The sequence below is a fragment of the Orycteropus afer genome, unplaced genomic scaffold (assembly GCF_000298275.1).
Source record: "Orycteropus afer afer isolate SDZICR_OR568_19922 unplaced genomic scaffold, OryAfe1.0 scaffold00196, whole genome shotgun sequence".
Lineage (NCBI taxonomy): Eukaryota > Metazoa > Chordata > Mammalia > Tubulidentata > Orycteropodidae > Orycteropus > Orycteropus afer.
Genome location: NW_006921783.1, coordinates 405,444 through 411,443, shown reverse-complemented (window position 1 = coordinate 411,443; position 6,000 = coordinate 405,444).

Here is a 6,000-nt window from a genome sequence, read left to right as displayed (position 1 = left end):
CTGTTTCACCAGTCCTAAGTGTATAATTCAGTGACATTAATCACACTTACTTTGCTGTGAACTGTCGCCACTATCCTTCTTCCCCCCAAAAAATAAACCACTTCAAACAGAAACCCAGTTACCCCTTAATTACCCCCCCCCCAATCCTCTGGTAACCACTGATAAACTTCATGCATTGTCCTAGTCTAGGTATTTCATGTAAGTGGGATCATACAGCACTTGACCTTTGGTGTGTGACTTACTGCACTTAGCATAATATTTTCAAGTTTAGCCATATCATAGCATGTATCAAAACTTCATTTCTCTTTATAAGTAATATTCCATTGTGTGTATGTACCACACTTAGTTCATCTCTTGATAGACACTTGGGTCGTTTCCATTTCTTATCTGTTATGAATAATGCTGTAATGAACATCCATGTAGAAGTATCTGTTCAAGTGCATGCTTTCAAATCTTGGGATATATATCTAGGAGTGGAATGGCTGGGCCAGGTAGTAATTCTATATTTAACCTTAAGAGGAACAGTTAGCTGTACCATTTCACATTCCCTTCAGCTGATGGCTTAGTGCCTAAGGCGTTTGCTAACCAGAAGGCTGGCGATTCAAACCCACCAGCCACTCCTCAGAAGGAAGAATGGGAATCTATCTACTTCCTTAGAGATACCACCTCAGAAACCCAAGGAGGGGTCACTATGAGTTGCAGTTGACTCGATGGCAGCAAGTTTGGTTTCAGCAGTGTAACGAGGGTTCCAATTTCTCCACATCCTCACCAGCACTGAAAATAGTCAATTATTTGGCTAATAGCTATCCTAGTAGGTATATATATAGTAACATTGTGGCTTTGATTGACATTTCCCTAATGACATAATAGCAAAGGTTTTTTTTTTTTAACTTGTGATTTGGGCGAAAGTTTACACAGCAAATTCATTTTCTATACAGCAGTTCACATACACTTTGTCTCATGACATTGACTGTAATTCCCCACAGTGCAACAGCTGTCCTCCCACTTCCTCCCCATAGTTACCTCTTCCCTGTGTCCTTCCCTCCCATGCACTCCTGCCCCCAAGCTGTTTTCCTGTGCATACACAGCCCATGATTGATCTCTCCAAGGAGAGTATCTACCTAATGTAAGTGTTCAGCTCATATGTCTGTCTTTTGTTTGGCTGGAAGCCACAGGTATGGGTTCAATTCCAGACCTGAAGGACAGGGTAGGGGCCATAGTCAGGGGTTCCACTAGGCTCTAGCAGACCAGGAAACCTGGTCCCTTTTTATCCCCCCCCCCCAAATGATTTTGAGTTTTGTTCCACATTGTTCTCCCACTCTATCCGGGATCTCCTACATAGATTCCCCTCCAAGTCATTGATGTGGTAGCCAGGCACCATCTAGTTCTCCTGATCTCACATAGTTGTATAGGCTGAGGATCGCATGGTGTACCAATCCCTTGGACTAATTGTTTCCATGTGTCTTTGTTTTTCTTCATTCTTCTTTGCAATATTGAGCACCCTTTTCATGTGCTTACTGTGTATCCTGTCGGTGAAATGTCTATTCAGGCCATTTACTCATTTTTTAATTTTTTTTGTTGTTGTTAAGTGTTCTTTATGTATATATTCTGGATGTTAATCCCTCACCAAATACATGGTTTGCAAATATTTAGTCCCATTCTGTGGGTTTTCTTTTCACTCTTACAGTGTGCTTTCATTTACAAATTTTTAATTTTGTTAAAGTCCACTATATTTTTTATATTGTCTATGCCCTGGGGGTTTGCTTATATCTTGTGTGTGTTGCTGGCTAGAGAAAAGATGTTCCTTGTGAACTAAGTAAATAATACTGTATTTTAGGTGATTTTTTTTCCCCAAGTGTAAGTAACACTGCTTTTCCAATACTTCTTTTCTATCATTCTCTGCTTTCACAAACGCCTTCAGTATATCGTACTTAAAAACTTTTTTTTTTTTCCCTTCAATTCCTGCTTCTCAGGGTTTATTTAAAGTCATGCCAAGTGCTAACTGATTTAGAGAATTAAGAGTTTAAGATTTTCCTGCCTTGGTGAATTGAAAGAACTTAAAATTTTGACTGCTAACCAGAAGGCTGACGGTTCAAACCCACCAGCCACTCCTCGGAAGGAAGATGGGACAGTCTACTTCCAAGTGATGCTGCCTTGGAAACCCAGGAAGGGGTCGCTATGAGTTGGATCTGACCTGATGGCAGTGAGTTTGGTTTTTGGTCTAGAATGGTGGGGAAAGGAGGATAACAATACATTCTATTCAGTAGGTTTGTTTTTCAGATTTAATTCCATTTGCTTCCATCAGATCTCCCATCGCATGCAGTTGTTTTTGCCTGATTGGCTTTACTCCTGTTCCCTCCACACCTCCCCAGTTCTCCTGTGTCTTGATATATTCTGTTTTCTTAACAGCAGTCCTCCAGACTGGCATTCAACTACAACTACCTGAGGTGTTTTTTTTTTTTCCCCCCCCCACCCCTCTTTCTTTCTTTCTTTCTTGGGGGAAAGGCTAAGTAAAAAAGAAAAAACAAACAAACCCTGTATTGTTGGATTCAGAGTTTTAAGAATAACGCAGTTGCAAAATCGGATAGTTAACTTGGCCTTTGGCAGGGGCAGTCCCTCTTCAGTTGTGGGCTGCTAACCCCTCTCTCAACATTCCCTGCCTACATTCCTAATTAAAACTATTGAGGAGAAAGTGTACGAGATGAAGTATCTGTCTCCCAGATTTTCTGAGGAAAAAATTAGTTAAAACCACACTTAGAAAATTTTCTTTAAAAAATATTTCTTTGTAAAAGTCTAAGAAAACTACATCCTCAGAATTTTATTACCTTATGAGGGAATCTGCCCTAATCTCAGCACTAAATGACTTTCCTTTGAATAAAAAGACAAATAAAGCAGTTTTAAATTGCTGGGTTTTATTATGATATTGGCAAAATTTTAACACACTCTTTAACTGAATGAACAGTTTTAATAAATAATATATGAAAGACCACTCATGATTACAACTGAACTCAAAAGTGAGCTTGTAGAGCTGGTTTATAAATTGATAAATTTATTTGGTAAGAAATGATTTATTTCATCCGCTTTACTCCATAGGGAATTCTTTGCAGAGAAATGTCATAAATAAGAGAACAAAGCCTGTCTCTCCAAAGAGCACCTAGAATAAGAGTTAACAGTGATGTATCTGTGGGTTATCTAATACATCAACGTTTAAAGTTAGAGCATTTCTTTTTTAAGAACAATTGCTATGTCTGTCTGGAGTTCCCTATCCGTTTCATATTTTCTAATGAGTACCATACAGTCTTAGAAAGAGAAGATAAAATGCTGTTAGAGGAAATAACAAGGTAAATAATTCTTTTTCCACACAGTTACCATTTGTCTGGAAAATAGTTACAATACTGATGGTTATCTTAGTTTGTTTTGAAAAAAGACTTTTAAGCTTCTCAGGTCAGAACAGAACAGTGGGTATTTTTCCTGTAACATCACATGATTTTAAAAGGTGAAAGATTCTTTCTTTTGCTAATTTATGATTCAGAGGAAGTGTCCCAAATTTACGGTGTGAAAAGAACTAGAATATCTTCTTTTTGGGGTTTGCATAAGTGAAAATGTTCATTGAGTTAACAAATTAGCTTTAAAAAAATAACTTAGATCACTTTCTCACAAAGCCTCAGCAACGAGCCTCTGATGGGGAAAGAAGTACTTGAACAACAGCAGTTTCATTTGTAACTTCATCATTTCATCTGCCCACTGGCTGTTGTACTTCTCACTGGCACAGTGTTCCAACAGTGGAGTGTTGTCATGAAAATGCAGTGTTGACACTATACCACTATAAATGTGGCCAGAAGTAGACTCAGTGTTGACATTGTGACATGGTTGACATTATCCTTGGAAAAGGTGTTTACTTTCAAGGATCCTCTTAGCTAAATTAAACGCAACAGTAACTTCAGTCTTACTAATTCAAGGATAATAGATGGCACTTCTGGGTAAAGAAAAGTTATATACATATGTGTTTCCACCCATCCTGTAAGTGTACAAACCTCAATGGGATTCCCAGCCCCAGCACTTGGAGCTGTAACGTTGCCTAACTTCAGGTATCCCTCAAAAGTACACATCTAGAAAGTGAACAAAGGAAACCTTTAAATCAGGGACTGACTCCCTTTGAAACTCACAGTGAATGTACAAGAAGTTGGTAATGACTTCAGTTGGCGATTGAAGTCTGTTCCCTAGCCAGTATCACACTTTTCTTGTTTATATATATTTGACTATTTCCTATTCTAACAAAACTTGTGTAGCAGGCAGACTGATGCAGAGCATGTTAAATAGAAAAAGGGGTAATACTGCAGCTCTTCAAAGATTGTGTAGAACTTTCACCATCACTAAATTACACAATGAATAAAAGTACAAAACACATAATTCACAGACTATACCTCAGCATTAACATTATATATATTATATAGATAACTTTTATATATCTGTCTAGTATTTTTACAATCACCAGATACACCATCATGAAATACAAATTACAGAAATGTGTAGATACCATTAGAGGGGTACTTATTGCTTACATCAGCAAGCAGCAAATGAGGGCACAGAAATCTGAACTGAAGGGAACTAATTCCTATCACCAGTGGCATTAAGATAGACACTGCATTTCACAAGCACTGCTGCTTACCTAGTGTATAGAATCAAGAGCAGCATATTTCAGACCAATAACCACTACTTTAATTAATATGTATTATAGAATTTTAAAGGACTTACCTTACAAATGGTACCTAACTACTCTATAAATATGAATGTTGTGAACAAATGAATAGTTGCTACTTTTTACAATATTGGTTTATAACTTGACCACACTGGAACTACTTTGCTTTATTTTCTAGAGGGCTAATGGTATAAGAAATGGAGTTAACACTGTTTATGTCAGATCTACAAAAACCATACACCCTTAAAGATGTGGTCTGTTTTCATCCGTTTCACCTGAATTTTTTTTTTTCTCTCTGGAAAAGCCCATAACTGTACCTTTCTCTCCTTTTGCCTTGTTTATTTATATCAAAAATACTACCAATAGACATCCTGCCCAATAGGCAAATAACTATAGAAAATTGAGGAGTTTATTTTTTCACTTAGCCACGTGCTTGGACGGGACTGTGCGCTGACCCTCTGCTGCCTCTGTGCTCGTGTTTCCTTAGATAACTGGACTCCAGCTACTCTGCACCTGGCGGGTGGCTGACAAGATCTGGACTTCAGAGAATGGCAGATGTGCATGAGGCACAGGTGTGGTTGTAAAGCATCAAATGGTGAAAAGATTCTAGTACTGTAGCTGGGGCCATGTTTACTCCTCAGCCACGTCGCAAGATTTGAGAAAAGAAGAAATGGCTTCAAAGTCAAGAGAAAACAAATACTGAAAATCTCTACTTAGATCCAAATTTTAAAAATAAAATCTGTAGATTAACAATCTGATCACTGCTAATATGCAGCTGTTTTTATTTACTTAATGTAGGTACACTAGCACCCAAAATATGCTATAGTCATCTCTGTTTTTTTTTTAAATCTCGGAAGTTTGGTCTTCTGTTATGGGTTTAGGAAACATAAAGCAGTTGTATTAAGTGAAAACATGATTAGGCAGCAGGCATTTTTAAGCAAGAGCATTTACTGGATCTTAAAGTCTGAGTGACTCTGATCATCCCAGTGGGGCCACCTCCTCCTACTGGCATGGCTAGTCCCGTGTTTGGGAGAAATTAACAGGTCACATGGAGCCGTTCGTCATTCTCAGAACCGAGGCTGCTGTACTGCATGAGCCTGGTTATTAGTGTATTTGCTGTCTTTAAGCTGAAGATATTCTTTGGGGTTGAAACTGCAGAAATAGGAAAAAGCAGGCAATTTAAAACTATCAGATATAACTAAATACCAAAATGAAAAAGACAGGTCCTCTCTGTAGTCTAAAATTGCATGTAGCAAAACTTCAGTGTGTTATCCATTCACAACTACACAGACCTGGGACTC